This window comes from Leguminivora glycinivorella, chromosome 8 (genome assembly GCF_023078275.1).
Source record: "Leguminivora glycinivorella isolate SPB_JAAS2020 chromosome 8, LegGlyc_1.1, whole genome shotgun sequence".
In the NCBI taxonomy this organism is placed as follows: domain Eukaryota; kingdom Metazoa; phylum Arthropoda; class Insecta; order Lepidoptera; family Tortricidae; genus Leguminivora; species Leguminivora glycinivorella.
In genome coordinates, this window is record NC_062978.1 from 26,438,660 (window position 1) to 26,445,904 (window position 7,245).

The window sequence follows — 7,245 nt, forward strand, 5'->3', positions numbered from 1 at the left end:
AAATTCGCCTCGAACTTGCCGGAATTTAAAACGTGGCACTGGAGTCAAATTGGACGGCGCGTTGTCACAGGAGCCAATGGAAACGGGGCGATGGTAATTTGCGTAATTTAAAGGTCTCGTGTCCAACGGACTATTCTTTTACAGTTTCACCACGAGTTTCATTCTCATATACCTATTGTATAAGTTGTGTATATTTGTAACTGCAGTAATATACACGGTGCTCGTGAGCATTGCGAGAGATTTTAACCACGGGAAGAAAGAGGGAAATTCTTAACCCGTTACAACACGGGAACATTAAGCAAAAATTAAGTTTGATTAGAATTCATGAGTGAGAGAAGCAAGAAAAAGTTGGTGCCTATATTCTTGGAAATGGCTGCGGCTGACTGCGGGGCTCGTCCCGGTATTTCAATGTTTTTGTAACTAAGCTAAAAATATGATTATTTTACCTTTCCGAAGTTTCAGCCAAGCCAAGTTGCCAAGTTGCTAGCTTTGGTCACGGACTGAAATTAAATATGTCACCAGCGACGATATGTTACTCTTTGAAGTCCGCAAAAATATGTGACACGCTGTTATAACTCAACAATAGTAGATATTACTTAGATCAAACAGGAAATGTCGAGGAGAAGCCGATCTGAGACTCATATTTACTGTTCGACGGAGCAGGGAAGCGGTGACTTCAATTAGCGCAGCGGCCTTTACATGCCTATTACAGTCACCTGCAATAACAAAAGGCCGCAAAAAAATGTGACATGGTCTTATAAATAAATAAATAAATATTATAGGACATTCTTCATTTCTTACACAAATTGACTGAGCCCCACGGTAAGCTCAAGAAGGCTTGTGTTGTGGGTACCCAGACAACGAACGATATATATGTATAACAAACGAATACATATGTTGCTCATCACAAATAAATGCCCTTACCGGGATTCAAACCCGTGGCGTAGCAGGCAGGGTCACTACGCGCTAGACCAGACCAAACCGGTCAGTCTTATGGCTCTACTTATACAAATACGACTGTGTCACATATTATTGTGATCTTCGAACAGAAACATCACCTCGGACACTGGCGATCAAATATATATGAAAGAGATGCGTTCCTAGCACACAGTCTAAGCTCGCGCAGGTACTATACTTGTTCGAGAGAAATATGACAGGCCGACTGTTCACGTTTTTGACAGGCGGTAACTGTGAGGCAACCGGGAGGGGGTGGGTGGCATTTTCAGCGGGGAGCGGGAGTGGCCATTCTGTACAATAGTACTCTTTATTATACTGTGGTATAACATTGTTATTTCAGGCGACGGTACATAATGTACTTAATAACGTTCTTAATGCAGAATAAGATCCAGTAGTATGTATGTTAGTAGGTAGGTAGGTATATGTATAATACGAATTACACGAAAGCGAGGGACTGCTCGACTGTTCGAGTTACTTATTCATGGAAACCGCACAAAAGTTCGTGGCAGGTGTCCGTAACGCACTAACTTTCTGGACACTAAGGACGCCGAACAATGATTATAGACTACGCATTATATGTATTATGTAGCTTTCCATTTATAACCGCCGCCCCAAGTCTCAAGCAAGGTGGTTCTCAATTCGTCTGTATGTTTTTATTTTTTATGTTTGTTCCACGATATCTCCGCCGTTACTGGACCGATTTTGAAAAAAAAATTTTGAATGAATGTATATATTATGTCACCGTAAAATTGTAAAAACCGTTAGTTTATAATTTCACTACCGAGATTATGAACTAACGAAATATTGTGAACCGTAACGTACAGTTCACAATTTGACGGATTATTTTTACGTTAGATTATAATCTAACGAAGCGAAACCGTCAAATTGTAAGCTGTCATGGCGTCGGAACGAAGCTAGCGCTCTGATCGGTCGGGTTTATAGTAGATCGTTCTGTGGCCATAGAGTGACTGACACAAATAGACACTGCAATCACAGATGTCAATAAAAAACCTCATTAAACTTTTATCACCAAAATTCGATATATTGTTTAAGGAAATGGTCGAACTCGCCAAATAAATAAAATTGTTAGTTACTTTGCTTGTTATGTGGCGGCTTAATTGGTATATTTCTTGTGATTTAATATTCAGTTTTCGAAAAAAAAAACCGTTAGTGTATAATCTTACTAGTGAGATTATAAACTGACGAGAAATGGTGAACCGTAACGTTCATAATTTAACGGATTATTTTTCGTTAGATTATAATCTAACGAAGAGAAACCGTCAAATTGTAAACTGTCACATGCGTCAGTAGCTAGCGCTCTGAATGGTCAGTTTTTTGTTAGATCGGTCTGTGCCCATAGAGCACCTAATATAAATAGACACTACAATCACAGATGTCAATTAATATATTAAAATAGTACATTACGATACAAGTGCGTAAAAAAGGAAGTTAGAAACGAGTGGCGATAAATTAATGTTTTAAATCGACACGTTACGATAAGAGTTACGAATTTCTTTTTTGCACGTGTATCGAGAAACGAGTGTCGATAAATCAAAACACGACTGAAAGAAGAGTAATGTACTAATAATTGACATCTGTGATTGTAGTGTCCATTTATGTTAGGTACTCTATGGGCCCAGAACGATCTAACAAAAAACAGACCATTCAGGGCACTAGCTCCTGACGCATATGACAGTTTACAATTTGACGGTTTCTCTCCGTTAGATTATAATCTAACGAAAAATAATCCGTTAAATTGTGAACGTTACGGTTCACCATAACTCGTCAGTTTATAATCTCACTAGTAAGATTATAAACTAACGGTTTTTTTTTTCGAAAACTGAATATTAAATCACAAGAAATATACCAATTAAGCCGCCACATAATAAGCAAAGTAACTGACAATTTTGTTTATTTGGCGAGTTCGACCATTTCCTTAAACAATGATTATATCGAATTTTGATGATAAAAGTTTAATGAGGTTTTTGATTGACATCTGTATTTGCAGTGTCTATTTGTGTCAGTCACTCTATGGCCACAGAACGATCTACTATAAAACCGACCAATCAGAGCGCTAGCTTCGTTCCGACGCCATGACAGTTTACAATTTGACGGTTTCGCTTCGTTATATTATAATCTAACGTAAAAATAATCCGTCAAATTGTGAACTGTATGTTACGGTTCACAATATTTCGTTAGTTCATAATCTCGCTAGTGAAATTATAAACTAACGGTTTTTACAATTTCACGGTGACATATACATACAGATTGGTACCATTTATATCAGAACCTAGTTCCGATGAGGGGATCCTGGAGAAACCGAGGGAACTCCTCAAATTTGAAAGGCATACAGATAGTGATTATTATGTTTTTAATAGAACAGCGTGAATTACGTCTGGAATAGTGATATTTGGTGCAGTGAAACTGCTGATGATGGTCAGAACGGAACTCCTCAAATCTGAACGGCACACTTATAGTGACTTTGGTATTTTTATAAGAACAGCATCATGCACTTACGTCTAGAACAGTGGCATTTGGTCCAGTGGAACTGCTGATGAAGATCAGAACGGAACTTCTTAAATCTGAACGGCACGCTTATAATGACTTTGGTATTTTTATAAGAACAGCTTGCGTTTACGTTCAGAACAGTGACATTTGGTGCAGCGGAACTTCTGATGATGATCAGAATGGAACTCCTCAAATCTGAACGGCACACTTATAGTGACTTTCGTATTTTTATAAGAACAGCATGCATTTAAGTTCAGAACAGTCACATTCATTTGTTAGGATTTGTTCTCTTTGTTATGCTTACATATTGAGTTTTAAAATGTTGTTGTCAACTGTCAATTGTCAAGCTCGATTTCTTCTTATCGGATATCGGATTCATGAGGAGTTGAGGAAACTATTCAAACCTTAACGGTATACGTATATTCATTTGTGTTTCCATCAAATAATCAAAGATTTACATTAAAAGCAGTTTTAAAAAATACCTACATATTTCTACATAATTCAACATTCGCATTTTTTTTCTTAAAAATTCTTTAGATCAAATACAATTAATTTCTCTAAGAAACTGACGTCTTAACTCTTACGGTTATCGAGTTATTAAAAAAATAAAGATAATTACTAAATACGTGTGTTACAGCCTTTACCAATTCCTAATGTTATTTGTTTTGACACTTTTGACATGTGCCGTCAATCACTTGACACTAACTTCAATTTTTAACTTCTGATTAGCAGAAACGTCTGCAATCGATGCCACTAGGCTTAGAATAAATTTAAAAGTGGAAAATAGGCCGTGAGTTCAAGTCTCACCCAAGGCAGACATTTTCCACTTTTAAATTTATACTAACTTCAATGTTATTCTTAAGGGTCTCTCACACTAATAAATTAATTATTATGTATGAAAATGATGAAAAATTATTATTTGTGAATTTAACTAAAAGTGATATACAGGGTGGTTCCTGATAATGAACCTAGCTACGTGTCGAATTTAACGGAAAACAAAAAAAAACACGGTGTAGATAAGAACATTATTATGTAGGTTAGGCAGATAGAAGTAGTTTTTTCTCAAACATGCAATGAAATATTGTCTTTACGTTCCTTAAAATGGGCTGGGAAGTATCGCTTTTTGGGCGCAACAACTCGAGAGGACTGTAAAGGGATTTCATATTATTTTTTAGGCCTAGGCCTGCAAAGTAACTTTTTTTTATAAAATATTGTCCTTTAGAGCATTTTTTTTTATTTCATTGTATGTTTGAGAAAAGCACTATACATGCCTCGGCGTGAAAATTGATTCCCGGCCTCGTATCCCTATCCGGCCTCGCTCGCACGTTCGCTCGGCCGTATATACCTACTTGGCCGGAAATCCTCATTTTCCCGGCCTCTGATATAATGTACTTGTTAGCGACGCGTCGAAATATATGTAAAATAGCATAAGAATTCGATTAAGACTGTATTCGCAATAAAGATTATTTCGTAGGTAGGAAACGGGTAGAACTGCGTTAGTTAAGTTAATTTTGTCAATTCCGATTATTAAGTATGATAATAAGACTCATATGTGATGTATTCGATAGCAGGCAATTCCCATATTCCTTCCTTCCCAAATCGCGGAAACCGAGTCCAAAGTTCAATCTAAACTCAGACTGTCCATTGGACTACGATTAATAGCCAATAAGCACTAACGTGAGAGGCTTAGAGCGAGAAAACCGAACTCTCCTCTGATTGGCTAAAAATATTTCCTTAAAGTTCCGAAATCATTTTCCTTTCACCCGAAAATTGCCTTAGGATTACTCGAATCCAAGCCAATAACTCGATAACTATAAGACATACGAAAATGTAAATAGTTTTAAAACGTAGCTGGGAACTTACGTAACACGATAACCTACATTTCCATAGTAATATTCCGTTATCGATAACAATGGAGCTCAAGGCGAGCCGAGAAACCAGTCTATTGTATGGCCCGGACGGCTAATCACCTCTTCTATTGTGTAAAAACGTAAACAAACGCAGGTGCATTCCACTCGAGGTGAATGACCCTAGTGTCAGGTGCATTGTTACGTAATTTCGAAGCGATAGCCTAATTAGTTTATAAGTAATTAGGATTTGAACGAAAAATGATAGCGTTAAATTCACGTAATCGAGCGCCGTAACGCGTTCGACCAATCACGACGCGCCATCCGTCGCCTATCGGGCGCAATTATTTACCTCTCTATCGCACGGAGCCTCGCGCTCAGCCGAGTCGTGATTGGGCGAATAAATTGAAATGTTTCTTTCCGTGAAGCGTAGGCGCATTCTGAAAAGGGGTATAAAAGGAACGATCGCTCGGTATGGGATATTCGAATTCGACCGGAACAAGAAGAACCAGCAGCCTCCAAGGAAAACCAGCAGCCAGCAGCCTACTACAAACAGCCTACAGCCAGCAGCCAGCAGCCTACAGCCAGCAGCTAGCAGCCTACAGCCAGCAGCCAGCCACCCTCCACGACGGGTAGCGGCAGCAGCAGAAAACGACAGCATCGCGACGTATCGTCCGTACCGAGCGTTTCGTTAGGATATTAGCTTAGGAGTATTTTTATAACCGCGTTAAAATTAGAGTCGTTGATTACTGTAAATATAAACCATTTGATTTGATTCGTTTTTTAGTTAGTTTATTCCAAAATCATAATCGGTACGGTTGATTGCTGAGGACGACATCGAAGCTCAAGGTACAGGCCCGGGACGAAAGAGTGAGTCGCACGAGCTCCAGCACATTCTCTCCACTCGAGCCGTCGATAGGAAGCTTTGCGGACGCGGTCTGCAACAGTTTCTGGTCCTTCGAGCCGGATCTTCGTGCGGACTACGGGTCTACAGCGACGTACCTGTCATGAGCGACGACAGGATGGTAAGGACGAGGTCCAGGTCCAACCGAGCTGCGTCAGTGACGAGCGAAGAGGAGAGGCAGCAACTACTCGACGAAGGCGCGTCGGCGGCCCGCGAACGAGAGGCCGCACGCGCAAGCGCTGAGAGGGCGATGGGCGCCGACGCGGCGCGCCCTCCCTCACCTCCCTCCGGACCCGCTGGCGTAACGGAAGGGCTTAGCGTCGCCGGCGCGCAACCGATGGGCGCGGCGACAGCTAACAGCACGCTCAGGTATGGATTAACCGTAGAGACACCGAGGTCACCGTCCTACGACACGACATTGCTATGGCGAAGGGATTTAGCCAAGCGGTTACGGCGTCGTTCCAGACCCACGCCGATCCCAGCTAGACATCCCAAGGCTGCCGTCATAGACAGAACTACCGAGAAACGAAAGTCGCTGCAGGAAACTACCAAGGAGGTAAATAAACCAATTATTAAAGCTCAGTCCGTCAGATCACATGCGAGCAGTCGCACTGTGATAGAAGCGCAGCTGTCTCAGGCGGAGCTCGAGGCCAGCGAACGGCTAGCGGAGATATCCCGGAGGGAGTTGCAGCTAGAAGCGGACATGGTACGTAAACGGCTAGACGCCAGAAAACTGCAGATCCGCGCTAATGCGGATAGCGCAGACGATCACGAATCTGCTGGTAGCGTGCGGAATTCGAATCAAGATCGATTAGACGAATGGCTAGAGAACTCGCGAGACGCGACGTCAAAACCCATTTGTAAGAGGTTAACCGACGAACCTCTACCCAAGTACGAGACTCCGAGACGACCTGCGCAGGCGGAGCGGCATATTCGAGGCCTCTCACCGGACCGCCAGGTATATCGGCGATCGATATCGCCACCGTCGGAGTCGCGTAGGCGATCGATATCGCCACCGGAGCGACGCAG